The 26,847-nt window shown below is 43.8% G+C and overlaps 34 non-coding genes across 34 annotated transcripts; all 34 read right to left on the bottom strand.

Annotated features, from left to right (window-relative positions):
• Positions 1 to 327: 327 nt before the first annotated feature.
• Positions 328 to 400, bottom strand: trnav-cac (transfer RNA valine (anticodon CAC)). The gene has a single exon. It is a non-coding gene; the product is annotated as a tRNA-Val (tRNA).
• Positions 401 to 913: 513 nt separating this feature from the next.
• Positions 914 to 986, bottom strand: trnav-aac (transfer RNA valine (anticodon AAC)). The gene has a single exon. It is a non-coding gene; the product is annotated as a tRNA-Val (tRNA).
• Positions 987 to 1,461: 475 nt separating this feature from the next.
• On the bottom strand, positions 1,462 to 1,533 carry trnad-guc (transfer RNA aspartic acid (anticodon GUC)). The gene has a single exon. It is a non-coding gene; the product is annotated as a tRNA-Asp (tRNA).
• A 1,083-nt stretch (positions 1,534 to 2,616) lies between these two features.
• On the bottom strand, positions 2,617 to 2,689 carry trnav-aac (transfer RNA valine (anticodon AAC)). Its single transcript has one exon. It is a non-coding gene; the product is annotated as a tRNA-Val (tRNA).
• A 475-nt stretch (positions 2,690 to 3,164) lies between these two features.
• trnad-guc (transfer RNA aspartic acid (anticodon GUC)) lies at positions 3,165 to 3,236 on the bottom strand. Its single transcript has one exon. It is a non-coding gene; the product is annotated as a tRNA-Asp (tRNA).
• A 497-nt stretch (positions 3,237 to 3,733) lies between these two features.
• trnav-cac (transfer RNA valine (anticodon CAC)) lies at positions 3,734 to 3,806 on the bottom strand. The gene has a single exon. It is a non-coding gene; the product is annotated as a tRNA-Val (tRNA).
• A 513-nt stretch (positions 3,807 to 4,319) lies between these two features.
• trnav-aac (transfer RNA valine (anticodon AAC)) lies at positions 4,320 to 4,392 on the bottom strand. Its single transcript has one exon. It is a non-coding gene; the product is annotated as a tRNA-Val (tRNA).
• A 475-nt stretch (positions 4,393 to 4,867) lies between these two features.
• trnad-guc (transfer RNA aspartic acid (anticodon GUC)) lies at positions 4,868 to 4,939 on the bottom strand. The gene has a single exon. It is a non-coding gene; the product is annotated as a tRNA-Asp (tRNA).
• Positions 4,940 to 5,436: 497 nt separating this feature from the next.
• Positions 5,437 to 5,509, bottom strand: trnav-cac (transfer RNA valine (anticodon CAC)). The gene has a single exon. It is a non-coding gene; the product is annotated as a tRNA-Val (tRNA).
• Positions 5,510 to 6,022: 513 nt separating this feature from the next.
• On the bottom strand, positions 6,023 to 6,095 carry trnav-aac (transfer RNA valine (anticodon AAC)). Its single transcript has one exon. It is a non-coding gene; the product is annotated as a tRNA-Val (tRNA).
• A 475-nt stretch (positions 6,096 to 6,570) lies between these two features.
• trnad-guc (transfer RNA aspartic acid (anticodon GUC)) lies at positions 6,571 to 6,642 on the bottom strand. The gene has a single exon. It is a non-coding gene; the product is annotated as a tRNA-Asp (tRNA).
• A 1,083-nt stretch (positions 6,643 to 7,725) lies between these two features.
• On the bottom strand, positions 7,726 to 7,798 carry trnav-aac (transfer RNA valine (anticodon AAC)). Its single transcript has one exon. It is a non-coding gene; the product is annotated as a tRNA-Val (tRNA).
• Positions 7,799 to 8,273: 475 nt separating this feature from the next.
• Positions 8,274 to 8,345, bottom strand: trnad-guc (transfer RNA aspartic acid (anticodon GUC)). Its single transcript has one exon. It is a non-coding gene; the product is annotated as a tRNA-Asp (tRNA).
• Positions 8,346 to 9,428: 1,083 nt separating this feature from the next.
• On the bottom strand, positions 9,429 to 9,501 carry trnav-aac (transfer RNA valine (anticodon AAC)). Its single transcript has one exon. It is a non-coding gene; the product is annotated as a tRNA-Val (tRNA).
• A 475-nt stretch (positions 9,502 to 9,976) lies between these two features.
• trnad-guc (transfer RNA aspartic acid (anticodon GUC)) lies at positions 9,977 to 10,048 on the bottom strand. The gene has a single exon. It is a non-coding gene; the product is annotated as a tRNA-Asp (tRNA).
• A 497-nt stretch (positions 10,049 to 10,545) lies between these two features.
• Positions 10,546 to 10,618, bottom strand: trnav-cac (transfer RNA valine (anticodon CAC)). The gene has a single exon. It is a non-coding gene; the product is annotated as a tRNA-Val (tRNA).
• A 513-nt stretch (positions 10,619 to 11,131) lies between these two features.
• Positions 11,132 to 11,204, bottom strand: trnav-aac (transfer RNA valine (anticodon AAC)). Its single transcript has one exon. It is a non-coding gene; the product is annotated as a tRNA-Val (tRNA).
• Positions 11,205 to 11,679: 475 nt separating this feature from the next.
• trnad-guc (transfer RNA aspartic acid (anticodon GUC)) lies at positions 11,680 to 11,751 on the bottom strand. Its single transcript has one exon. It is a non-coding gene; the product is annotated as a tRNA-Asp (tRNA).
• Positions 11,752 to 12,834: 1,083 nt separating this feature from the next.
• On the bottom strand, positions 12,835 to 12,907 carry trnav-aac (transfer RNA valine (anticodon AAC)). The gene has a single exon. It is a non-coding gene; the product is annotated as a tRNA-Val (tRNA).
• Positions 12,908 to 13,382: 475 nt separating this feature from the next.
• On the bottom strand, positions 13,383 to 13,454 carry trnad-guc (transfer RNA aspartic acid (anticodon GUC)). The gene has a single exon. It is a non-coding gene; the product is annotated as a tRNA-Asp (tRNA).
• A 1,083-nt stretch (positions 13,455 to 14,537) lies between these two features.
• On the bottom strand, positions 14,538 to 14,610 carry trnav-aac (transfer RNA valine (anticodon AAC)). The gene has a single exon. It is a non-coding gene; the product is annotated as a tRNA-Val (tRNA).
• Positions 14,611 to 15,085: 475 nt separating this feature from the next.
• On the bottom strand, positions 15,086 to 15,157 carry trnad-guc (transfer RNA aspartic acid (anticodon GUC)). The gene has a single exon. It is a non-coding gene; the product is annotated as a tRNA-Asp (tRNA).
• A 497-nt stretch (positions 15,158 to 15,654) lies between these two features.
• Positions 15,655 to 15,727, bottom strand: trnav-cac (transfer RNA valine (anticodon CAC)). The gene has a single exon. It is a non-coding gene; the product is annotated as a tRNA-Val (tRNA).
• Positions 15,728 to 16,240: 513 nt separating this feature from the next.
• On the bottom strand, positions 16,241 to 16,313 carry trnav-aac (transfer RNA valine (anticodon AAC)). The gene has a single exon. It is a non-coding gene; the product is annotated as a tRNA-Val (tRNA).
• Positions 16,314 to 17,943: 1,630 nt separating this feature from the next.
• On the bottom strand, positions 17,944 to 18,016 carry trnav-aac (transfer RNA valine (anticodon AAC)). The gene has a single exon. It is a non-coding gene; the product is annotated as a tRNA-Val (tRNA).
• Positions 18,017 to 18,491: 475 nt separating this feature from the next.
• Positions 18,492 to 18,563, bottom strand: trnad-guc (transfer RNA aspartic acid (anticodon GUC)). Its single transcript has one exon. It is a non-coding gene; the product is annotated as a tRNA-Asp (tRNA).
• A 1,083-nt stretch (positions 18,564 to 19,646) lies between these two features.
• Positions 19,647 to 19,719, bottom strand: trnav-aac (transfer RNA valine (anticodon AAC)). The gene has a single exon. It is a non-coding gene; the product is annotated as a tRNA-Val (tRNA).
• A 1,044-nt stretch (positions 19,720 to 20,763) lies between these two features.
• trnav-cac (transfer RNA valine (anticodon CAC)) lies at positions 20,764 to 20,836 on the bottom strand. The gene has a single exon. It is a non-coding gene; the product is annotated as a tRNA-Val (tRNA).
• Positions 20,837 to 21,349: 513 nt separating this feature from the next.
• trnav-aac (transfer RNA valine (anticodon AAC)) lies at positions 21,350 to 21,422 on the bottom strand. The gene has a single exon. It is a non-coding gene; the product is annotated as a tRNA-Val (tRNA).
• A 1,044-nt stretch (positions 21,423 to 22,466) lies between these two features.
• trnav-cac (transfer RNA valine (anticodon CAC)) lies at positions 22,467 to 22,539 on the bottom strand. Its single transcript has one exon. It is a non-coding gene; the product is annotated as a tRNA-Val (tRNA).
• A 513-nt stretch (positions 22,540 to 23,052) lies between these two features.
• On the bottom strand, positions 23,053 to 23,125 carry trnav-aac (transfer RNA valine (anticodon AAC)). The gene has a single exon. It is a non-coding gene; the product is annotated as a tRNA-Val (tRNA).
• A 1,044-nt stretch (positions 23,126 to 24,169) lies between these two features.
• trnav-cac (transfer RNA valine (anticodon CAC)) lies at positions 24,170 to 24,242 on the bottom strand. The gene has a single exon. It is a non-coding gene; the product is annotated as a tRNA-Val (tRNA).
• Positions 24,243 to 25,303: 1,061 nt separating this feature from the next.
• On the bottom strand, positions 25,304 to 25,375 carry trnad-guc (transfer RNA aspartic acid (anticodon GUC)). Its single transcript has one exon. It is a non-coding gene; the product is annotated as a tRNA-Asp (tRNA).
• A 497-nt stretch (positions 25,376 to 25,872) lies between these two features.
• trnav-cac (transfer RNA valine (anticodon CAC)) lies at positions 25,873 to 25,945 on the bottom strand. Its single transcript has one exon. It is a non-coding gene; the product is annotated as a tRNA-Val (tRNA).
• Between the last annotated feature and the right edge of the window lie 902 nt (positions 25,946 to 26,847).

The raw sequence follows: 26,847 nt of genomic DNA, 5'->3' as shown, positions 1-26,847 counted from the left end.
GTGTACACTGAATTTGCAAAGATTTCATATATGCTCAGAGTATACTGCATTTGGGATGAATACTGAACCCAACTGGGCCTTAATAGTCATCTGGGAGGTTCTTCTCTTTGCTGGTGTCTCCTTTCAAAACCCCTGGAATAAGCCTTGCCATCCCAATTTTTTCTCAATGTTGCCACCACATCTTTAAAAACACTCTCACTGTGAAAAACATCAAGTGTTATTGTCTTCATGGATCCTTGGAACAACAGTCTGTGAAACCCAGTATATCAAACGGAGACACAGAAGTTGGGTCCCAAGTAGTTTGACTAAAGCATCATCGCACAAAGATGTTTCTGCCCAGTTTCGAGCTGGGGACCTTTCGCGTGTGAAGCGAACGTGATAACCACTACACTACAGAAACTGACATGTCACCAAGCACCTCTGCTTGACCCACAAATACGTGTGGGTCCAATTTGTTTTTCTCGTTAGAGTAGCCACATCCGAATGTTAGGAATTTGTTACATTGAGCTCTTTGTGAAAACTGAAGTATAGCTTACTGTCCCAAATCTCTCACAAAGAGAAGAAACAAGCGACATAACATACCTCTGTCTTCTGTTCAACAAGCAGTTCAGAATCTCTAATGCTGCTTCCATTTGGGAGGTTCCTCTCTTTGCTGGTGTCTGCTTTCAAACCCCTGGGATGAGCCTTGCATGACCTTGGCTTGAGCTTGAGGGTGACAGACAAAGCAGTGACAGACTGAGAGATAACGGAAAGTTTGCCATTCCTAGAGTTTCTCAAATTCGACGCCGCATCTGCAAAATCACACTCAATGTGGATGACAGCAATGGCGAATGGAGATGCTATGAGTCACATACATTTTCTGCCAGAACATTCTGACCTCACTGTGTTGGAAAATAGTTGAGACATAGGAAGTTGTTTCTGCCCAGTTTCGAGCTGGGGACCTTTCGCGTGTTAAGCGAACGTGATAACCACTACACTACAGAAACAGACGTAGCATGATCCCCTTTGGCCTGACACTGGAAAATACACCATAACCACCGAGTCTCATAAGTATTTTTATGAGAAGAGCCAAATCGGATTCATAAGAATTTGGTACAAGGAGTCCTTTGAGATTTCAGAAGAGAGATTCAAAACTGGACTGAAGTCACCAATAGGGTAAAGGCTCAATGTACGCTGTGACCACGTGGCTTATTCACTTTTGAGGTACACGCCTTACATGCAAGCAACCAGCAAATAACATCAGTTTAGACTCAATCTGATGGTGGCAATATGTGACCCATTCTCAAAGAGAGCAGGCAGGTTGTGTGTGGTTGTTGTGATCCAGGTACCACTGTTACTACATTAATGGTTGAAGGCAGTTGTTTCGGGGGATGGGATTAAAGCCTAACCTTGAGAGCTGCATACTGGAGCATTACTTCTGATTTGCCCTGTTGTGAAGATTGAGTAGAAAACAAAGATGGACTCCTCGTCGGGGAATCGAACCCCGGTCTTCCGCGTGACAGGCGGAGATACTTGCCACTATACTAACGAGGACTGCTTCACTGCAAAACTCGGCCATTTCTAAAAAAAGGTGGCGCTGTTCTGACTTTTAATACATTGTACTCTTTCTGTTGGGGGGATGATGAGAAATCTTTTGCTGAACTGGCTTTCTACTCCAGTAAACTGGATTTTGAAAAGGACTGAGGACTTACATTGGCGACTTTGTGTACACTGAATTTGCAAAGATTTCATATATGCTCAGAGTATACTGCATTTGGGATGAATACTGAACCCAACTGGGCCTTAATAGTCATCTGGGAGGTTCTTCTCTTTGCTGGTGTCTCCTTTCAAAACCCCTGGAATAAGCCTTGCCATCCCAATTTTTTCTCAATGTTGCCACCACATCTTTAAAAACACTCTCACTGTGAAAAACATCAAGTGTTATTGTCTTCATGGATCCTTGGAACAACAGTCTGTGAAACCCAGTATATCAAACGGAGACACAGAAGTTGGGTCCCAAGTAGTTTGACTAAAGCATCATCGCACAAAGATGTTTCTGCCCAGTTTCGAGCTGGGGAACTTTCGCGTGTGAAGCGAACGTGATAACCACTACACTACAGAAACTGACATGTCACCAAGCACCTCTGCTTGACCCACAAATACGTGTGGGTCCAATTTGTTTTTCTCGTTAGAGTAGCCACATCCGAATGTTAGGAATTTGTTACATTGAGCTCTTTGTGAAAACTGAAGTATAGCTTACTGTCCCAAATCTCTCACAAAGAGAAGAAACAAGCGACATAACATACCTCTGTCTTCTGTTCAACAAGCAGTTCAGAATCTCTAATGCTGCTTCCATTTGGGAGGTTCCTCTCTTTGCTGGTGTCTGCTTTCAAACCCCTGGGATGAGCCTTGCATGACCTTGGCTTGAGCTTGAGGGTGACAGACAAAGCAGTGACAGACTGAGAGATAACGGAAAGTTTGCCATTCCTAGAGTTTCTCAAATTCGACGCCGCATCTGCAAAATCACACTCAATGTGGATGACAGCAATGGCGAATGGAGATGCTATGAGTCACATACATTTTCTGCCAGAACATTCTGACCTCACTGTGTTGGAAAATAGTTGAGACATAGGAAGTTGTTTCTGCCCAGTTTCGAGCTGGGGACCTTTCGCGTGTTAAGCGAACGTGATAACCACTACACTACAGAAACAGACGTAGCATGATCCCCTTTGGCCTGACACTGGAAAATACACCATAACCACCGAGTCTCATAAGTATTTTTATGAGAAGAGCCAAATCGGATTCATAAGAATTTGGTACAAGGAGTCCTTTGAGATTTCAGAAGAGAGATTCAAAACTGGACTGAAGTCACCAATAGGGTAAAGGCTCAATGTACGCTGTGACCACGTGGCTTATTCACTTTTGAGGTACACGCCTTACATGCAAGCAACCAGCAAATAACATCAGTTTAGACTCAATCTGATGGTGGCAATATGTGACCCATTCTCAAAGAGAGCAGGCAGGTTGTGTGTGGTTGTTGTGATCCAGGTACCACTGTTACTACATTAATGGTTGAAGGCAGTTGTTTCGGGGGATGGGATTAAAGCCTAACCTTGAGAGCTGCATACTGGAGCATTACTTCTGATTTGCCCTGTTGTGAAGATTGAGTAGAAAACAAAGATGGACTCCTCGTCGGGGAATCGAACCCCGGTCTTCCGCGTGACAGGCGGAGATACTTGCCACTATACTAACGAGGACTGCTTCACTGCAAAACTCGGCCATTTCTAAAAAAAGGTGGCGCTGTTCTGACTTTTAATACATTGTACTCTTTCTGTTGGGGGGATGATGAGAAATCTTTTGCTGAACTGGCTTTCTACTCCAGTAAACTGGATTTTGAAAAGGACTGAGGACTTACATTGGCGACTTTGTGTACACTGAATTTGCAAAGATTTCATATATGCTCAGAGTATACTGCATTTGGGATGAATACTGAACCCAACTGGGCCTTAATAGTCATCTGGGAGGTTCTTCTCTTTGCTGGTGTCTCCTTTCAAAACCCCTGGAATAAGCCTTGCCATCCCAATTTTTTCTCAATGTTGCCACCACATCTTTAAAAACACTCTCACTGTGAAAAACATCAAGTGTTATTGTCTTCATGGATCCTTGGAACAACAGTCTCTGAAACCCAGTATATCAAACGGAGACACAGAAGTTGGGTCCCAAGTAGTTTGACTAAAGCATCATCGCACAAAGATGTTTCTGCCCAGTTTCGAGCTGGGGACCTTTCGCGTGTGAAGCGAACGTGATAACCACTACACTACAGAAACTGACATGTCACCAAGCACCTCTGCTTGACCCACAAATACGTGTGGGTCCAATTTGTTTTTCTCGTTAGAGTAGCCACATCCGAATGTTAGGAATTTGTTACATTGAGCTCTTTGTGAAAACTGAAGTATAGCTTACTGTCCCAAATCTCTCACAAAGAGAAGAAACAAGCGACATAACATACCTCTGTCTTCTGTTCAACAAGCAGTTCAGAATCTCTAATGCTGCTTCCATTTGGGAGGTTCCTCTCTTTGGTGGTGTCTGCTTTCAAACCCCTGGGATGAGCCTTGCATGACCTTGGCTTGAGCTTGAGGGTGACAGACAAAGCAGTGACAGACTGAGAGATAACGGAAAGTTTGCCATTCCTAGAGTTTCTCAAATTCGACGCCGCATCTGCAAAATCACACTCAATGTGGATGACAGCAATGGCGAATGGAGATGCTATGAGTCACATACATTTTCTGCCAGAACATTCTGACCTCACTGTGTTGGAAAATAGTTGAGACATAGGAAGTTGTTTCTGCCCAGTTTCGAGCTGGGGACCTTTCGCGTGTTAAGCGAACGTGATAACCACTACACTACAGAAACAGACGTAGCATGATCCCCTTTGGCCTGACACTGGAAAATACACCATAACCACCGAGTCTCATAAGTATTTTTATGAGAAGAGCCAAATCGGATTCATAAGAATTTGGTACAAGGAGTCCTTTGAGATTTCAGAAGAGAGATTCAAAACTGGACTGAAGTCACCAATAGGGTAAAGGCTCAATGTACGCTGTGACCACGTGGCTTATTCACTTTTGAGGTACACGCCTTACATGCAAGCAACCAGCAAATAACATCAGTTTAGACTCAATCTGATGGTGGCAATATGTGACCCATTCTCAAAGAGAGCAGGCAGGTTGTGTGTGGTTGTTGTGATCCAGGTACCACTGTTACTACATTAATGGTTGAAGGCAGTTGTTTCGGGGGATGGGATTAAAGCCTAACCTTGAGAGCTGCATACTTGAGCATTACTTCTGATTTGCCCTGTTGTGAAGATTGAGTAGAAAACAAAGATGGACTCCTCGTCGGGGAATCGAACCCCGGTCTTCCGCGTGACAGGCGGAGATACTTGCCACTATACTAACGAGGACTGCTTCACTGCAAAACTCGGCCATTTCTAAAAAAAGGTGGCGCTGTTCTGACTTTTAATACATTGTACTCTTTCTGTTGTGGGGATGATGAGAAATCTTTTGGTGAACTGGCTTTCTACTCCAGTAGACGGGATTTTGAAAAGGACTGAGGACTTACATTGGCGACTTTGTGTACACTGAATTTGCAAAGATTTCATATATGCTCAGAGTATACTGCATTTGGGATGAATACTGAACCCAACTGGGCCTTAATAGTCATCTGGGAGGTTCTTCTCTTTGCTGGTGTCTCCTTTCAAAACCCCTGGAATAAGCCTTGCCATCCCAATTTTTTCTCAATGTTGCCACCACATCTTTAAAAACACTCTCACTGTGAAAAACATCAAGTGTTATTGTCTTCATGGATCCTTGGAACAACAGTCTGTGAAACCCAGTATATCAAACGGAGACACAGAAGTTGGGTCCCAAGTAGTTTGACTAAAGCATCATCGCACAAAGATGTTTCTGCCCAGTTTCGAGCTGGGGACCTTTCGCGTGTGAAGCGAACGTGATAACCACTACACTACAGAAACTGACATGTCACCAAGCACCTCTGCTTGACCCACAAATACGTGTGGGTCCAATTTGTTTTTCTCGTTAGAGTAGCCACATCCGAATGTTAGGAATTTGTTACATTGAGCTCTTTGTGAAAACTGAAGTATAGCTTACTGTCCCAAATCTCTCACAAAGAGAAGAAACAAGCGACATAACATACCTCTGTCTTCTGTTCAACAAGCAGTTCAGAATCTCTAATGCTGCTTCCATTTGGGAGGTTCCTCTCTTTGGTGGTGTCTGCTTTCAAACCCCTGGGATGAGCCTTGCATGACCTTGGCTTGAGCTTGAGGGTGACAGACAAAGAAGTGACAGACTGAGAGATAACGGAAAGTTTGCCATTCCTAGAGTTTCTCAAATTCGACGCCGCATCTGCAAAATCACACTCAATGTGGATGACAGCAATGGCGAATGGAGATGCTATGAGTCACATACATTTTCTGCCAGAACATTCTGACCTCACTGTGTTGGAAAATAGTTGAGACATAGGAAGTTGTTTCTGCCCAGTTTCGAGCTGGGGACCTTTCGCGTGTTAAGCGAACGTGATAACCACTACACTACAGAAACAGACGTAGCATGATCCCCTTTGGCCTGACACTGGAAAATACACCATAACCACCGAGTCTCATAAGTATTTTTATGAGAAGAGCCAAATCGGATTCATAAGAATTTGGTACAAGGAGTCCTTTGAGATTTTAGAAGAGAGATTCAAAACTGGACTGAAGTCACCAATAGGGTAAAGGCTCAATGTACGCTGTGACCACGTGGCTTATTCACTTTTGAGGTACACGCCTTACATGCAAGCAACCAGCAAATTACATCAGTTTAGACTCAATCTGATGGTGGCAATATGTGACCCATTCTCAAAGAGAGCAGGCAGGTTGTGTGTGGTTGTTGTGATCCAGGTACCACTGTTACTACATTAATGGTTGAAGGCAGTTGTTTCGGGGGATGGGATTAAACCCTAACCTTGAGAGCTGCATACTGGAGCATTACTTCTGATTTGCCCTGTTGTGAAGATTGAGTAGAAAACAAAGATGGACTCCTCGTCGGGGAATCGAACCCCGGTCTTCCGCGTGACAGGCGGAGATACTTGCCACTATACTAACGAGGACTGCTTCACTGCAAAACTCGGCCATTTCTAAAAAAAGGTGGCGCTGTTCTGACTTTTAATACATTGTACTCTTTCTGTTGGGGGGATGATGAGAAATCTTTTGGTGAACTGGCTTTCTACTCCAGTAAACTGGATTTTGAAAAGGACTGAGGACTTACATTGGCGACTTTGTGTACACTGAATTTGCAAAGATTTCATATATGCTCAGAGTATACTGCATTTGGGATGAATACTGAACCCAACTTGGCCTTAATAGTCATCTGGGAGGTTCTTCTCTTTGCTGGTGTCTCCTTTCAAAACCCCTGGAATAAGCCTTGCCATCCCAATTTTTTCTCAATGTTGCCACCACATCTTTAAAAACACTCTCACTGTAAAAAACATCAAGTGTTATTGTCTTCATGGATCCTTGGAACAACAGTCTCTGAAACCCAGTATATCAAACGGAGACACAGAAGTTGGGTCCCAAGTAGTTTGACTAAAGCATCATCGCACAAAGATGTTTCTGCCCAGTTTCGAGCTGGGGAACTTTCGCGTGTGAAGCGAACGTGATAACCACTACACTACAGAAACTGACATGTCACCAAGCACCTCTGCTTGACCCACAAATACGTGTGGGTCCAATTTGTTTTTCTCGTTAGAGTAGCCACATCCGAATGTTAGGAATTTGTTACATTGAGCTCTTTGTGAAAACTGAAGTATAGCTTACTGTCCCAAATCTCTCACAAAGAGAAGAAACAAGCGCCATTACATACCTCTGTCTTCTGTTCAACAAGCAGTTCAGAATCTCTAATGCTGCTTCCATTTGGGAGGTTCCTCTCTTTGCTGGTGTCTGCTTTCAAACTCCTGGGATGAGCCTTGCATGACCTTGGCTTGAGCTTGAGGGTGACAGACAAAGAAGTGACAGACTGAGAGATAACGGAAAGTTTGCCATTCCTAGAGTTTCTCAAATTCGACGCCGCATCTGCAAAATCACACTCAATGTGGATGACAGCAATGGCGAATGGAGATGCTATGAGTCACATACATTTGATGCCAGAACATTCTGACCTCACTGTGTTGGAAAATAGTTGAGACATAGGAAGTTGTTTCTGCCCAGTTTCGAGCTGGGGACCTTTCGCGTGTTAAGCGAACGTGATAACCACTACACTACAGAAACAGACGTAGCATGATCCCCTTTGGCCTGACACTGGAAAATACACCATAACCACCGAGTCTCATAAGTATTTTTATGAGAAGAGCCAAATCGGATTCATAAGAATTTGGTACAAGGAGTCCTTTGAGATTTCAGAAGAGAGATTCAAAACTGGACTGAAGTCACCAATAGGGTAAAGGCTCAATGTACGCTGTGACCACGTGGCTTATTCACTTTTGAGGTACACGCCTTACATGCAAGCAACCAGCAAATAACATCAGTTTAGACTCAATCTGATGGTGGCAATATGTGACCCATTCTCAAAGAGAGCAGGCAGGTTGTGTGTGGTTGTTGTGATCCAGGTACCACTGTTACTACATTAATGGTTGAAGGCAGTTGTTTCGGTGGATGGGATTAAACCCTAACCTTGAGAGCTGCATACTGGAGCATTACTTCTGATTTGCCCTGTTGTGAAGATTGAGTAGAAAACAAAGATGGACTCCTCGTCGGGGAATCGAACCCCGGTCTTCCGCGTGACAGGCGGAGATACTTGCCACTATACTAACGAGGACTGCTTCACTGCAAAACTCGGCCATTTCTAAAAAAAGGTGGCGCTGTTCTGACTTTTAATACATTGTACTCTTTCTGTTGGGGGGATGATGAGAAATCTTTTGGTGAACTGGCTTTCTACTCCAGTAAACTGGATTTTGAAAAGGACTGAGGACTTACATTGGCGACTTTGTGTACACTGAATTTGCAAAGATTTCATATATGCTCAGAGTATACTGCATTTGGGATGAATACTGAACCCAACTGGGCCTTAATAGTCATCTGGGAGGTTCTTCTCTTTGCTGGTGTCTCCTTTCAAAACCCCTGGAATAAGCCTTGCCATCCCAATTTTTTCTCAATGTTGCCACCACATCTTTAAAAACACTCTCACTGTGAAAAACATCAAGTGTTATTGTCTTCATGGATCCTTGGAACAACAGTCTCTGAAACCCAGTATATCAAACGGAGACACAGAAGTTGGGTCCCAAGTAGTTTGACTAAAGCATCATCGCACAAAGATGTTTCTGCCCAGTTTCGAGCTGGGGACATTTCGCGTGTGAAGCGAACGTGATAACCACTACACTACAGAAACTGACATGTCACCAAGCACCTCTGCTTGACCCACAAATACGTGTGGGTCCAATTTGTTTTTCTCGTTAGAGTAGCCACATCCGAATGTTAGGAATTTGTTACATTGAGCTCTTTGTGAAAACTGAAGTATAGCTTACTGTCCCAAATCTCTCACAAAGAGAAGAAACAAGCGACATAACATACCTCTGTCTTCTGTTCAACAAGCAGTTCAGAATCTCTAATGCTGCTTCCATTTGGGAGGTTCCTCTCTTTGCTGGTGTCTGCTTTCAAACCCCTGGGATGAGCCTTGCATGACCTTGGCTTGAGCTTGAGGGTGACAGACAAAGCAGTGACAGACTGAGAGATAACGGAAAGTTTGCCATTCCTAGAGTTTCTCAAATTCGACGCCGCATCTGCAAAATCACACTCAATGTGGATGACAGCAATGGCGAATGGAGATGCTATGAGTCACATACATTTTCTGCCAGAACATTCTGACCTCACTGTGTTGGAAAATAGTTGAGACATAGGAAGTTGTTTCTGCCCAGTTTCGAGCTGGGGACCTTTCGCGTGTTAAGCGAACGTGATAACCACTACACTACAGAAACAGACGTAGCATGATCCCCTTTGGCCTGACACTGGAAAATACACCATAACCACCGAGTCTCATAAGTATTTTTATGAGAAGAGCCAAATCGGATTCATAAGAATTTGGTACAAGGAGTCCTTTGAGATTTCAGAAGAGAGATTCAAAACTGGACTGAAGTCACCAATAGGGTAAAGGCTCAATGTACGCTGTGACCACGTGGCTTATTCACTTTTGAGGTACACGCCTTACATGCAAGCAACCAGCAAATAACATCAGTTTAGACTCAATCTGATGGTGGCAATATGTGACCCATTCTCAAAGAGAGCAGGCAGGTTGTGTGTGGTTGTTGTGATCCAGGTACCACTGTTACTACATTAATGGTTGAAGGCAGTTGTTTCGGGGGATGGGATTAAAGCCTAACCTTGAGAGCTGCATACTGGAGCATTACTTCTGATTTGCCCTGTTGTGAAGATTGAGTAGAAAACAAAGATGGACTCCTCGTCGGGGAATCGAACCCCGGTCTTCCGCGTGACAGGCGGAGATACTTGCCACTATACTAACGAGGACTGCTTCACTGCAAAACTCGGCCATTTCTAAAAAAAGGTGGCGCTGTTCTGACTTTTAATACATTGTACTCTTTCTGTTGGGGGGATGATGAGAAATCTTTTGGTGAACTGGCTTTCTACTCCAGTAAACTGGATTTTGAAAAGGACTGAGGACTTACATTGGCGACTTTGTGTACACTGAATTTGCAAAGATTTCATATATGCTCAGAGTATACTGCATTTGGGATGAATTCTGAACCCAACTGGGCCTTAATAGTCATCTGGGAGGTTCTTCTCTTTGCTGGTGTCTCCTTTCAAAACCCCTGGAATAAGCCTTGCCATCCCAATTTTTTCTCAATGTTGCCACCACATCTTTAAAAACACTCTCACTGTGAAAAACATCAAGTGTTATTGTCTTCATGGATCCTTGGAACAACAGTCTCTGAAACCCAGTATATCAAACGGAGACACAGAAGTTGGGTCCCAAGTAGTTTGACTAAAGCATCATCGCACAAAGATGTTTCTGCCCAGTTTCGAGCTGGGGACCTTTCGCGTGTGAAGCGAACGTGATAACCACTACACTACAGAAACTGACATGTCACCAAGCACCTCTGCTTGACCCACAAATACGTGTGGGTCCAATTTGTTTTTCTCGTTAGAGTAGCCACATCCGAATGTTAGGAATTTGTTACATTGAGCTCTTTGTGAAAACTGAAGTATAGCTTACTGTCCCAAATCTCTCACAAAGAGAAGAAACAAGCGACATAACATACCTCTGTCTTCTGTTCAACAAGCAGTTCAGAATCTCTAATGCTGCTTCCATTTGGGAGGTTCCTCTCTTTGGTGGTGTCTGCTTTCAAACCCCTGGGATGAGCCTTGCATGACCTTGGCTTGAGCTTGAGGGTGACAGACAAAGAAGTGACAGACTGAGAGATAACGGAAAGTTTGCCATTCCTAGAGTTTCTCAAATTCGACGCCGCATCTGCAAAATCACACTCAATGTGGATGACAGCAATGGCGAATGGAGATGCTATGAGTCACATACATTTTCTGCCAGAACATTCTGACCTCACTGTGTTGGAAAATAGTTGAGACATAGGAAGTTGTTTCTGCCCAGTTTCGAGCTGGGGACCTTTCGCGTGTTAAGCGAACGTGATAACCACTACACTACAGAAACAGACGTAGCATGATCCCCTTTGGCCTGACACTGGAAAATACACCATAACCACCGAGTCTCATAAGTATTTTTATGAGAAGAGCCAAATCGGATTCATAAGAATTTGGTACAAGGAGTCCTTTGAGATTTTAGAAGAGAGATTCAAAACTGGACTGAAGTCACCAATAGGGTAAAGGCTCAATGTACGCTGTGACCACGTGGCTTATTCACTTTTGAGGTACACGCCTTACATGCAAGCAACCAGCAAATTACATCAGTTTAGACTCAATCTGATGGTGGCAATATGTGACCCATTCTCAAAGAGAGCAGGCAGGTTGTGTGTGGTTGTTGTGATCCAGGTACCACTGTTACTACATTAATGGTTGAAGGCAGTTGTTTCGGGGGATGGGATTAAACCCTAACCTTGAGAGCTGCATACTGGAGCATTACTTCTGATTTGCCCTGTTGTGAAGATTGAGTAGAAAACAAAGATGGACTCCTCGTCGGGGAATCGAACCCCGGTCTTCCGCGTGACAGGCGGAGATACTTGCCACTATACTAACGAGGACTGCTTCACTGCAAAACTCGGCCATTTCTAAAAAAAGGTGGCGCTGTTCTGACTTTTAATACATTGTACTCTTTCTGTTGGGGGGATGATGAGAAATCTTTTGGTGAACTGGCTTTCTACTCCAGTAAACTGGATTTTGAAAAGGACTGAGGACTTACATTGGCGACTTTGTGTACACTGAATTTGCAAAGATTTCATATATGCTCAGAGTATACTGCATTTGGGATGAATACTGAACCCAACTTGGCCTTAATAGTCATCTGGGAGGTTCTTCTCTTTGCTGGTGTCTCCTTTCAAAACCCCTGGAATAAGCCTTGCCATCCCAATTTTTTCTCAATGTTGCCACCACATCTTTAAAAACACTCTCACTGTAAAAAACATCAAGTGTTATTGTCTTCATGGATCCTTGGAACAACAGTCTCTGAAACCCAGTATATCAAACGGAGACACAGAAGTTGGGTCCCAAGTAGTTTGACTAAAGCATCATCGCACAAAGATGTTTCTGCCCAGTTTCGAGCTGGGGAACTTTCGCGTGTGAAGCGAACGTGATAACCACTACACTACAGAAACTGACATGTCACCAAGCACCTCTGCTTGACCCACAAATACATGTGGGTCCAATTTGTTTTTCTCGTTAGAGTAGCCACATCCGAATGTTAGGAATTTGTTACATTGAGCTCTTTGTGAAAACTGAAGTATAGCTTACTGTCCCAAATCTCTCACAAAGAGAAGAAACAAGCGCCATTACATACCTCTGTCTTCTGTTCAACAAGCAGTTCAGAATCTCTAATGCTGCTTCCATTTGGGAGGTTCCTCTCTTTGCTGGTGTCTGCTTTCAAACTCCTGGGATGAGCCTTGCATGACCTTGGCTTGAGCTTGAGGGTGACAGACAAAGAAGTGACAGACTGAGAGATAACGGAAAGTTTGCCATTCCTAGAGTTTCTCAAATTCGACGCCGCATCTGCAAAATCACACTCAATGTGGATGACAGCAATGGCGAATGGAGATGCTATGAGTCACATACATTTGCTGCCAGAACATTCTGACCTCACTGTGTTGGAAAATAGTTGAGACATAGGAAGTTGTTTCTGCCCAGTTTCGAGCTGGGGACCTTTCGCGTGTTAAGCGAACGTGATAACCACTACACTACAGAAACAGACGTAGCATGATCCCCTTTGGCCTGACACTGGAAAATACACCATAACCACCGAGTCTCATAAGTATTTTTATGAGAAGAGCCAAATCGGATTCATAAGAATTTGGTACAAGGAGTCCTTTGAGATTTCAGAAGAGAGATTCAAAACTGGACTGAAGTCACCAATAGGGTAAAGGCTCAATGTACGCTGTGACCACGTGGCTTATTCACTTTTGAGGTACACGCCTTACATGCAAGCAACCAGCAAATAACATCAGTTTAGACTCAATCTGATGGTGGCAATATGTGACCCATTCTCAAAGAGAGCAGGCAGGTTGTGTGTGGTTGTTGTGATCCAGGTACCACTGTTACTACATTAATGGTTGAAGGCAGTTGTTTCGGTGGATGGGATTAAACCCTAACCTTGAGAGCTGCATACTGGAGCATTACTTCTGATTTGCCCTGTTGTGAAGATTGAGTAGAAAACAAAGATGGACTCCTCGTCGGGGAATCGAACCCCGGTCTTCCGCGTGACAGGCGGAGATACTTGCCACTATACTAACGAGGACTGCTTCACTGCAAAACTCGGCCATTTCTAAAAAAAGGTGGCGCTGTTCTGACTTTTAATACATTGTACTCTTTCTGTTGGGGGGATGATGAGAAATCTTTTGGTGAACTGGCTTTCTACTCCAGTAAACTGGATTTTGAAAAGGACTGAGGACTTACATTGGCGACTTTGTGTACACTGAATTTGCAAAGATTTCATATATGCTCAGAGTATACTGCATTTGGGATGAATACTGAACCCAACTGGGCCTTAATAGTCATCTGGGAGGTTCTTCTCTTTGCTGGTGTCTCCTTTCAAAACCCCTGGAATAAGCCTTGCCATCCCAATTTTTTCTCAATGTTGCCACCACATCTTTAAAAACACTCTCACTGTGAAAAACATCAAGTGTTATTGTCTTCATGGATCCTTGGAACAACAGTCTCTGAAACCCAGTATATCAAACGGAGACACAGAAGTTGGGTCCCAAGTAGTTTGACTAAAGCATCATCGCACAAAGATGTTTCTGCCCAGTTTCGAGCTGGGGACATTTCGCGTGTGAAGCGAACGTGATAACCACTACACTACAGAAACTGACATGTCACCAAGCACCTCTGCTTGACCCACAAATACGTGTGGGTCCAATTTGTTTTTCTCGTTAGAGTAGCCACATCCGAATGTTAGGAATTTGTTACATTGAGCTCTTTGTGAAAACTGAAGTATAGCTTACTGTCCCAAATCTCTCACAAAGAGAAGAAACAAGCGACATAACATACCTCTGTCTTCTGTTCAACAAGCAGTTCAGAATCTCTAATGCTGCTTCCATTTGGGAGGTTCCTCTCTTTGCTGGTGTCTGCTTTCAAACTCCTGGGATGAGCCTTGCATGACCTTGGCTTGAGCTTGAGGGTGACAGACAAAGAAGTGACAGACTGAGAGATAACGGAAAGTTTGCCATTCCTAGAGTTTCTCAAATCCGACGCCGCATCTGCAAAATCACACTCAATGTGGATGACAGCAATGGCGAATGGAGATGCTATGAGTCACATACATTTGCTGCCAGAACATTCTGACCTCACTGTGTTGGAAAATAGTTGAGACATAGGAAGTTGTTTCTGCCCAGTTTCGAGCTGGGGACCTTTCGCGTGTTAAGCGAACGTGATAACCACTACACTACAGAAACAGACGTAGCATGATCCCCTTTGGCCTGACACTGGAAAATACACCATAACCACCGAGTCTCATAAGTATTTTTATGAGAAGAGCCAAATCGGATTCATAAGAATTTGGTACAAGGAGTCCTTTGAGATTTCAGAAGAGAGATTCAAAACTGGACTGAAGTCACCAATAGGGTAAAGGCTCAATGTACGCTGTGACCACGTGGCTTATTCACTTTTGAGGTACACGCCTTACATGCAAGCAACCAGCAAATAACATCAGTTTAGACTCAATCTGATGGTGGCAATATGTGACCCATTCTCAAAGAGAGCAGGCAGGTTGTGTGTGGTTGTTGTGATCCAGGTACCACTGTTACTACATTAATGGTTGAAGGCAGTTGTTTCGGGGGATGGGATTAAACCCTAACCTTGAGAGCTGCATACTGGAGCATTACTTCTGATTTGCCCTGTTGTGAAGATTGAGTAGAAAACAAAGATGGACTCCTCGTCGGGGAATCGAACCCCGGTCTTCCGCGTGACAGGCGGAGATACTTGCCACTATACTAACGAGGACTGCTTCACTGCAAAACTCGGCCATTTCTAAAAAAAGGTGGCGCTGTTCTCACTTTTAATACATTGTACTCTTTCTGTTGGGGGGATGATGAGAAATCTTTTGGTGAACTGGCTTTCTACTCCAGTAAACTGGATTTTGAAAAGGACTGAGGACTTACATTGGCGACTTTGTGTACACTGAATTTGCAAAGATTTCATATATGCTCAGAGTATACTGCATTTGGGATGAATACTGAACCCAACTGGGCCTTAATAGTCATCTGGGAGGTTCTTCTCTTTGCTGGTGTCTCCTTTCAAAACCCCTGGAATAAGCCTTGCCATCCCAATTTTTTCTCAATGTTGCCACCACATCTTTAAAAACACTCTCACGGTGAAAAACATCAAGTGTTATTGTCTTCATGGATCCTTGGAACAACAGTCTCTGAAACCCAGTATATCAAACGGAGACACAGAAGTTGGGTCCCAAGTAGTTTGACTAAAGCATCATCGCACAAAGATGTTTCTGCCCAGTTTCGAGCTGGGGACCTTTCGCGTGTGAAGCGAACGTGATAACCACTACACTACAGAAACTGACATGTCACCAAGCACCTCTGCTTGACCCACAAATACGTGTGGGTCCAATTTGTTTTTCTCGTTAGAGTAGCCACATCCGAATGTTAGGAATTTGTTACATTGAGCTCTTTGTGAAAACTGAAGTATAGCTTACTGTCCCAAATCTCTCACAAAGAGAAGAAACAAGCGACATAACATACCTCTGTCTTCTGTTCAACAAGCAGTTCAGAATCTCTAATGCTGCTTCCATTTGGGAGGTTCCTCTCTTTGCTGGTGTCTGCTTTCAAACCCCTGGGATGAGCCTTGCATGACCTTGGCTTGAGCTTGAGGGTGACAGACAAAGAAGTGACAGACTGAGAGATAACGGAAAGTTTGCCATTCCTAGAGTTTCTCAAATCCGACGCCGCATCTGCAAAATCACACTCAATGTGGATGACAGCAATGGCGAATGGAGATGCTATGAGTCACATACATTTGATGCCAGAACATTCTGACCTCACTGTGTTGGAAAATAGTTGAGACATAGGAAGTTGTTTCTGCCCAGTTTCGAGCTGGGGACCTTTCGCGTGTTAAGCGAACGTGATAACCACTACACTACAGAAACAGACGTAGCATGATCCCCTTTGGCCTGACACTGGAAAATACACCATAACCACCGAGTCTCATAAGTATTTTTATGAGAAGAGCCAAATCGGATTCATAAGAATTTGGTACAAGGAGTCCTTTGAGATTTCAGAAGAGAGATTCAAAACTGGACTGAAGTCACCAATAGGGTAAAGGCTCAATGTACGCTGTGACCACGTGGCTTATTCACTTTTGAGGTACACGCCTTACATGCAAGCAACCAGCAAATTACATCAGTTTAGACTCAATCTGATGGTGGCAATATGTGACCCATTCTCAAAGAGAGCAGGCAGGTTGTGTGTGGTTGTTGTGATCCAGGTACCACTGTTACTACATTAATGGTTGAAGGCAGTTGTTTCGGGGGATGGGATTAAACCCTAACCTTGAGAGCTGCATACTGGAGCATTACTTCTGATTTGCCCTGTTGTGAAGATTGAGTAGAAAACAAAGATGGACTCCTCGTCGGGGAATTGAACCCCGGTCTTCCGCGTGACAGGCGGAGATACTTGCCACTATACTAACGAGGACTGCTTCACTGCAAAACTCGGCCATTTCTAAAAAAAGGTGGCGCTGTTCTGACTTTTAATACATTGTACTCTTTCTGTTGGGGGGATGATGAGAAATCTTTTGGTGAACTGGCTTTCTACTCCAGTAAACTGGATTTTGAAAAGGACTGAGGACTTACATTGGCGACTTTGTGTACACTGAATTTGCAAAGATTTCATATATGCTCAGAGTATACTGCATTTGGGATGAATACTGAACCCAACTGGGCCTTAATAGTCATCTGGGAGGTTCTTCTCTTTGCTGGTGTCTCCTTTCAAAACCCCTGGAATAAGCCTTGCCATCCCAATTTTTTCTCAATGTTGCCACCACATCTTTAAAAACACTCTCACTGTAAAAAACATCAAGTGTTATTGTCTTCATGGATCCTTGGAACAACAGTCTCTGAAACCCAGTATATCAAACGGAGACACAGAAGTTGGGTCCCAAGTAGTTTGACTAAAGCATCATCGCACAAAGATGTTTCTGCCCAGTTTCGAGCTGGGGAACTTTCGCGTGTGAAGCGAACGTGATAACCACTACACTACAGAAACTGACATGTCACCAAGCACCTCTGCTTGACCCACAAATACGTGTGGGTCCAATTTGTTTTTCTCGTTAGAGTAGCCACATCCGAATGTTAGGAATTTGTTACATTGAGCTCTTTGTGAAAACTGAAGTATAGCTTACTGTCCCAAATCTCTCACAAAGAGAAGAAACAAGCGCCATTACATACCTCTGTCTTCTGTTCAACAAGCAGTTCAGAATCTCTAATGCTGCTTCCATTTGGGAGGTTCCTCTCTTTGCTGGTGTCTGCTTTCAAACTCCTGGGATGAGCCTTGCATGACCTTGGCTTGAGCTTGAGGGTGACAGACAAAGCAGTGACAGACTGAGAGATAACGGAAAGTTTGCCATTCCTAGAGTTTCTCAAATTCGACGCCGCATCTGCAAAATCACACTCAATGTGGATGACAGCAATGGCGAATGGAGATGCTATGAGTCACATACATTTTCTGCCAGAACATTCTGACCTCGCTGTGTTGGAAAATAGTTGAGACATAGGAAGTTGTTTCTGCCCAGTTTCGAGCTGGGGACCTTTCGCGTGTTAAGCGAACGTGATAACCACTACACTACAGAAACAGACGTAGCATGATCCCCTTTGGCCTGACACTGGAAAATACACCATAACCACCGAGTCTCATAAGTATTTTTATGAGAAGAGCCAAATCGGATTCATAAGAATTTGGTACAAGGAGTCCTTTGAGATTTCAGAAGAGAGATTCAAAACTGGACTGAAGTCACCAATAGGGTAAAGGCTCAATGTACGCTGTGACCACGTGGCTTATTCACTTTTGAGGTACACGCCTTACATGCAAGCAACCAGCAAATTACATCAGTTTAGACTCAATCTGATGGTGGCAATATGTGACCCATTCTCAAAGAGAGCAGGCAGGTTGTGTGTGGTTGTTGTGATCCAGGTACCACTGTTACTACATTAATGGTTGAAGGCAGTTGTTTCGGGGGATGGGATTAAACCCTAACCTTGAGAGCTGCATACTGGAGCATTACTTCTGATTTGCCCTGTTGTGAAGATTGAGTAGAAAACAAAGATGGACTCCTCGTCGGGGAATCGAACCCCGGTCTTCCGCGTGACAGGCGGAGATACTTGCCACTATACTAACGAGGACTGCTTCACTGCAAAACTCGGCCATTTCTAAAAAAAGGTGGCGCTGTTCTGACTTTTAATACATTGTACTCTTTCTGTTGGGGGGATGATGAGAAATCTTTTGGTGAACTGGCTTTCTACTCCAGTAAACTGGATTTTGAAAAGGACTGAGGACTTACATTGGCGACTTTGTGTACACTGAATTTGCAAAGATTTCATATATGCTCAGAGTATACTGCATTTGGGATGAATACTGAACCCAACTGGGCCTTAATAGTCATCTGGGAGGTTCTTCTCTTTGCTGGTGTCTCCTTTCAAAACCCCTGGAATAAGCCTTGCCATCCCAATTTTTTCTCAATGTTGCCACCACATCTTTAAAAACACTCTCACTGTAAAAAACATCAAGTGTTATTGTCTTCATGGATCCTTGGAACAACAGTCTCTGAAACCCAGTATATCAAACGGAGACACAGAAGTTGGGTCCCAAGTAGTTTGACTAAAGCATCATCGCACAAAGATGTTTCTGCCCAGTTTCGAGCTGGGGAACTTTCGCGTGTGAAGCGAACGTGATAACCACTACACTACAGAAACTGACATGTCACCAAGCACCTCTGCTTGACCCACAAATACGTGTGGGTCCAATTTGTTTTTCTCGTTAGAGTAGCCACATCCGAATGTTAGGAATTTGTTACATTGAGCTCTTTGTGAAAACTGAAGTATAGCTTACTGTCCCAAATCTCTCACAAAGAGAAGAAACAAGCGCCATTACATACCTCTGTCTTCTGTTCAACAAGCAGTTCAGAATCTCTAATGCTGCTTCCATTTGGGAGGTTCCTCTCTTTGCTGGTGTCTGCTTTCAAACTCCTGGGATGAGCCTTGCATGACCTTGGCTTGAGCTTGAGGGTGACAGACAAAGCAGTGACAGACTGAGAGATAACGGAAAGTTTGCCATTCCTAGAGTTTCTCAAATTCGACGCCGCATCTGCAAAATCACACTCAATGTGGATGACAGCAATGGCGAATGGAGATGCTATGAGTCACATACATTTTCTGCCAGAACATTCTGACCTCGCTGTGTTGGAAAATAGTTGAGACATAGGAAGTTGTTTCTGCCCAGTTTCGAGCTGGGGACCTTTCGCGTGTTAAGCGAACGTGATAACCACTACACTACAGAAACAGACGTAGCATGATCCCCTTTGGCCTGACACTGGAAAATACACCATAACCACCGAGTCTCATAAGTATTTTTATGAGAAGAGCCAAATCGGATTCATAAGAATTTGGTACAAGGAGTCCTTTGAGATTTCAGAAGAGAGATTCAAAACTGGACTGAAGTCACCAATAGGGTAAAGGCTCAATGTACGCTGTGACCACGTGGCTTATTCACTTTTGAGGTACACGCCTTACATGCAAGCAACCAGCAAATAACATCAGTTTAGACTCAATCTGATGGTGGCAATATGTGACCCATTCTCAAAGAGAGCAGGCAGGTTGTGTGTGGTTGTTGTGATCCAGGTACCACTGTTACTACATTAATGGTTGAAGGCAGTTGTTTCGGGGGATGGGATTAAAGCCTAACCTTGAGAGCTGCATACTGGAGCATTACTTCTGATTTGCCCTGTTGTGAAGATTGAGTAGAAAACAAAGATGGGCTCCTCGTCAGGGAATCGAACCCCGGTCTTCCGCGTGACAGGCGGAGATACTTGCCACTATACTAACGAGGACTGCTTCACTGCAAAACTCGGCCATTTCTAAAAAAAGGTGGCGCTGTTCTGACTTTTAATACATTGTACTCTTTCTGTTGGGGGGATGATGAGAAATCTTTTGGTGAACTGGCTTTCTACTCCAGTAAACTGGATTTTGAAAAGAACTGAGGACTTACATTGGCGACTTTGTGTACACTGAATTTGCAAAGATTTCATATATGCTCAGAGTATACTGCATTTGGGATGAATACTGAACCCAACTGGGCCTTAATAGTCATCTGGGAGGTTCTTCTCTTTGCTGGTGTCTCCTTTCAAAACCCCTGGAATAAGCCTTGCCATCCCAATTTTTTCTCAATGTTGCCACCACATCTTTAAAAACACTCTCACTGTGAAAAACATCAAGTGTTATTGTCTTCATGGATCCTTGGAACAACAGTCTCTGAAACCCAGTATATCAAACGGAGACACAGAAGTTGGGTCCCAAGTAGTTTGACTAAAGCATCATCGCACAAAGATGTTTCTGCCCAGTTTCGAGCTGGGGACCTTTCGCGTGTGAAGCGAACGTGATAACCACTACACTACAGAAACTGACACGTCACCAAGCACCTCTGCTTGACCCACAAATACGTGTGGGTCCAATTTGTTTTTCTCGTTAGAGTAGCCACATCCGAATGTTAGGAATTTGTTACATTGAGCTCTTTGTGAAAACTGAAGTATAGCTTACTGTCCCAAATCTCTCACAAAGAGAAGAAACAAGCGACATAACATACCTCTGTCTTCTGTTCAACAAGCAGTTCAGAATCTCTAATGCTGCTTCCATTTGGGAGGTTCCTCTCTTTGCTGGTGTCTGCTTTCAAACCCCTGGGATGAGCCTTGCATGACCTTGGCTTGAGCTTGAGGGTGACAGACAAAGCAGTGACAGACTGAGAGATAACGGAAAGTTTGCCATTCCTAGAGTTTCTCAAATTCGACGCCGCATCTGCAAAATCACACTCAATGTGGATGACAGCAATGGCGAATGGAGATGCTATGAGTCACATACATTTTCTGCCAGAACATTCTGACCTCACTGTGTTGGCAAATAGCTGAGACATAGGAAGTTGTTTCTGCCCAGTTTCGAGCTGGGGACCTTTCGCGTGTTAAGCGAACGTGATAACCACTACACTACAGAAACAGACGTAGCATGATCCCCTTTGGCCTGACACTGGAAAATACACCATAACCACCGAGTCTCATAAGTATTTTTATGAGAAGAGCCAAATCGGATTCATAAGAATTTGGTACAAGGAGTCCTTTGAGATTTCAGAAGAGAGATTCAAAACTGGACTGAAGTCACCAATAGGGTAAAGGCTCAATGTACGCTGTGACCACGTGGCTTATTCACTTTTGAGGTACACGCCTTACATGCAAGCAACCAGCAAATAACATCAGTTTAGACTCAATCTGATGGTGGCAATATGTGACCCATTCTCAAAGAGAGCAGGCAGGTTGTGTGTGGTTGTTGTGATCCAGGTACCACTGTTACTACATTAATGGTTGAAGGCAGTTGTTTCGGGGGATGGGATTAAAGCCTAACCTTGAGAGCTGCATACTGGAGCATTACTTCTGATTTGCCCTGTTGTGAAGATTGAGTAGAAAACAAAGATGGACTCCTCGTCAGGGAATCGAACCCCGGTCTTCCGCGTGACAGGCGGAGATACTTGCCACTATACTAACGAGGACTGCTTCACTGCAAAACTCGGCCATTTCTAAAAAAAGGTGGCGCTGTTCTGACTTTTAATACATTGTACTCTTTCTGTTGGGGGGATGATGAGAAATCTTTTGGTGAACTGGCTTTCTACTCCAGTAAACTGGATTTTGAAAAGGACTGAGGACTTACATTGGCGACTTTGTGTACACTGAATTTGCAAAGATTTCATATATGCTCAGAGTATACTGCATTTGGGATGAATACTGAACCCAACTGGGCCTTAATAGTCATCTGGGAGGTTCTTCTCTTTGCTGGTGTCTCCTTTCAAAACCCCTGGAATAAGCCTTGCCATCCCAATTTTTTCTCAATGTTGCCACCACATCTTTAAAAACACTCTCACTGTGAAAAACATCAAGTGTTATTGTCTTCATGGATCCTTGGAACAACAGTCTCTGAAACCCAGTATATCAAACGGAGACACAGAAGTTGGGTCCCAAGTAGTTTGACTAAAGCATCATCGCACAAAGATGTTTCTGCCCAGTTTCGAGCTGGGGACCTTTCGCGTGTGAAGCGAACGTGATAACCACTACACTACAGAAACTGACATGTCACCAAGCACCTCTGCTTGACCCACAAATACGTGTGGGTCCAATTTGTTTTTCTCGTTAGAGTAGCCACATCCGAATGTTAGGAATTTGTTACATTGAGCTCTTTGTGAAAACTGAAGTATAGCTTACTGTCCCAAATCTCTCACAAAGAGAAGAAACAAGCGACATAACATACCTCTGTCTTCTGTTCAACAAGCAGTTCAGAATCTCTAATGCTGCTTCCATTTGGGAGGTTCCTCTCTTTGCTGGTGTCTGCTTTCAAACCCCTGGGATGAGCCTTGCATGACCTTGGCTTGAGCTTGAGGGTGACAGACAAAGCAGTGACAGACTGAGAGATAACGGAAAGTTTGCCATTCCTAGAGTTTCTCAAATTCGACGCCGCATCTGCAAAATCACACTCAATGTGGATGACAGCAATGGCGAATGGAGATGCTATGAGTCACATACATTTTCTGCCAGAACATTCTGACCTCACTGTGTTGGCAAATAGCTGAGACATAGGAAGTTGTTTCTGCCCAGTTTCGAGCTGGGGACCTTTCGCGTGTTAAGCGAACGTGATAACCACTACACTACAGAAACAGACGTAGCATGATCCCCTTTGGCCTGACACTGGAAAATACACCATAACCACCGAGTCTCATAAGTATTTTTATGAGAAGAGCCAAATCGGATTCATAAGAATTTGGTACAAGGAGTCCTTTGAGATTTCAGAAGAGAGATTCAAAACTGGACTGAAGTCACCAATAGGGTAAAGGCTCAATGTACGCTGTGACCACGTGGCTTATTCACTTTTGAGGTACACGCCTTACATGCAAGCAACCAGCAAATAACATCAGTTTAGACTCAATCTGATGGTGGCAATATGTGACCCATTCTCAAAGAGAGCAGGCAGGTTGTGTGTGGTTGTTGTGATCCAGGTACCACTGTTACTACATTAATGGTTGAAGGCAGTTGTTTCGGGGGATGGGATTAAAGCCTAACCTTGAGAGCTGCATACTGGAGCATTACTTCTGATTTGCCCTGTTGTGAAGATTGAGTAGAAAACAAAGATGGACTCCTCGTCGGGGAATCGAACCCCGGTCTTCCGCGTGACAGGCGGAGATACTTGACACTATACTAACGAGGACTGCTTCACTGCAAAACTCGGCCATTTCTAAAAAAAGGTGGCGCTGTTCTGACTTTTAATACATTGTACTCTTTCTGTTGGGGGGATGATGAGAAATCTTTTGGTGAACTGGCTTTCTACTCCAGTAAACTGGATTTTGAAAAGGACTGAGGACTTACATTGGCGACTTTGTGTACACTGAATTTGCAAAGATTTCATATATGCTCAGAGTATACTGCATTTGGGATGAATACTGAACCCAACTGGGCCTTAATAGTCATCTGGGAGGTTCTTCTCTTTGCTGGTGTCTCCTTTCAAAACCCCTGGAATAAGCCTTGCCATCCCAATTTTTTCTCAATGTTGCCACCACATCTTTAAAAACACTCTCACTGTGAAAAACATCAAGTGTTATTGTCTTCATGGATCCTTGGAACAACAGTCTCTGAAACCCAGTATATCAAACGGAGACACAGAAGTTGGGTCCCAAGTAGTTTGACTAAAGCATCATCGCACAAAGATGTTTCTGCCCAGTTTCGAGCTGGGGACCTTTCGCGTGTGAAGCGAACGTGATAACCACTACACTACAGAAACTGACATGTCACCAAGCACCTCTGCTTGACCCACAAATACGTGTGGGTCCAATTTGTTTTTCTCGTTAGAGTAGCCACATCCGAATGTTAGGAATTTGTTACATTGAGCTCTTTGTGAAAACTGAAGTATAGCTTACTGTCCCAAATCTCCCACAAAGAGAAGAAACAAGCGACATAACATACCTCTGTCTTCTGTTCAACAAGCAGTTCAGAATCTCTAATGCTGCTTCCATTTGGGAGGTTCCTCTCTTTGCTGGTGTCTGCTTTCAAACCCCTGGGATGAGCCTTGCATGACCTTGGCTTGAGCTTGAGGGTGACAGACAAAGCAGTGACAGACTGAGAGATAACGGAAAGTTTGCCATTCCTAGAGTTTCTCAAATTCGACGCCGCATCTGCAAAATCACACTCAATGTGGATGACAGCAATGGCGAATGGAGATGCTATGAGTCACATACATTTTCTGCCAGAACATTCTGACCTCACTATGTTGGAAAAAAGTTGAGACATAGGAAGTTGTTTCTACCCATTTTCGAGCTGGGGACCTTTCGCGTGTTAAGCGAACGTGATAACCACTACACTACAGAAACAGACGTAGCATGATCCCCTTTGGCCTGACACTGGAAAATACACCATAACCACCGAGTCTCATAAGTATTTTTATGAGAAGAGCCAAATCGGATTCATAAGAATTTGGTACAAGGAGTCCTTTGAGATTTCAGAAGAGAGATTCAAAACTGGACTGAAGTCACCAATAGGGTAAAGGCTCAATGTACGCTGTGACCACGTGACTTATTCACTTTTGAGGTACACGCCTTACATGCAAGCAACCAGCAAATAACATCAGTTTAGACTCAATCTGATGGTGGCAATATGTGACCCATTCTCAAAGAGAGCAGGCAGGTTGTGTGTGGTTGTTGTGATCCAGGTACCACTGTTACTACATTAATGGTTGAAGGCAGTTGTTTCGGGGGATGGGATTAAAGCCTAACCTTGAGAGCTGCATACTGGAGGATTACTTCTGATTTGCCCTGTTGTGAAGATTGAGTAGAAAACAAAGATGGACTCCTCGTCGGGGAATCGAACCCCGGTCTTCCGCGTGACAGGCGGAGATACTTGCCACTATACTAACGAGGACTGCTTCACTGCAAAACTCGGCCATTTCTAAAAAAAGGTGGCGCTGTTCTGACTTTTAATACATTGTACTCTTTCTGTTGGGGGGATGATGAGAAATCTTTTGGTGAACTGGCTTTCTACTCCAGTAAACTGGATTTTGAAAAGGACTGAGGACTTACATTGGCGACTTTGTGTACACTGAATTTGCAAAGATTTCATATATGCTCAGAGTATACTGCATTTGGGATGAATACTGAACCCAACTGGGCCTTAATAGTCATCTGGGAGGTTCTTCTCTTTGCTGGTGTCTCCTTTCAAAACCCCTGGAATAAGCCTTGCCATCCCAATTTTTTCTCAATGTTGCCACCACATCTTTAAAAACACTCTCACTGTGAAAAACATCAAGTGTTATTGTCTTCATGGATCCTTGGAACAACAGTCTCTGAAACCCAGTATATCAAACGGAGACACAGAAGTTGGGTCCCAAGTAGTTTGACTAAAGCATCATCGCACAAAGATGTTTCTGCCCAGTTTCGAGCTGGGGACCTTTCGCGTGTGAAGCGAACGTGATAACCACTACACTACAGAAACTGACATGTCACCAAGCACCTCTGCTTGACCCACAAATACGTGTGGGTCCAATTTGTTTTTCTCGTTAGAGTAGCCACATCCGAATGTTAGGAATTTGTTACATTGAGCTCTTTGTGAAAACTGAAGTATAGCTTACTGTCCCAAATCTCCCACAAAGAGAAGAAACAAGCGACATAACATACCTCTGTCTTCTGTTCAACAAGCAGTTCAGAATCTCTAATGCTGCTTCCATTTGGGAGGTTCCTCTCTTTGCTGGTGTCTGCTTTCAAACCCCTGGGATGAGCCTTGCATGACCTTGGCTTGAGCTTGAGGGTGACAGACAAAGCAGTGACAGACTGAGAGATAACGGAAAGTTTGCCATTCCTAGAGTTTCTCAAATTCGACGCCGCATCTGCAAAATCACACTCAATGTGGATGACAGCAATGGCGAATGGAGATGCTATGAGTCACATACATTTTCTGCCAGAACATTCTGACCTCACTATGTTGGAAAAAAGTTGAGACATAGGAAGTTGTTTCTGCCCATTTTCGAGCTGGGGACCTTTCGCGTGTTAAGCGAACGTGATAACCACTACACTACAGAAACAGACGTAGCATGATCCCCTTTGGCCTGACACTGGAAAATACACCATAACCACCGAGTCTCATAAGTATTTTTATGAGAAGAGCCAAATCGGATTCATAAGAATTTGGTACAAGGAGTCCTTTGAGATTTCAGAAGAGAGATTCAAAACTGGACTGAAGTCACCAATAGGGTAAAGGCTCAATGTACGCTGTGACCACGTGACTTATTCACTTTTGAGGTACACGCCTTACATGCAAGCAACCAGCAAATAACATCAGTTTAGACTCAATCTGATGGTGGCAATATGTGACCCATTCTCAAAGAGAGCAGGCAGGTT

Source organism: Limanda limanda, chromosome 4 (genome assembly GCF_963576545.1).
Source record: "Limanda limanda chromosome 4, fLimLim1.1, whole genome shotgun sequence".
NCBI lineage: Eukaryota > Metazoa > Chordata > Actinopteri > Pleuronectiformes > Pleuronectidae > Limanda > Limanda limanda.
Note: the sequence above shows the minus strand (reverse complement) of the source record. Positions and strands in the feature narration are given on the sequence as shown.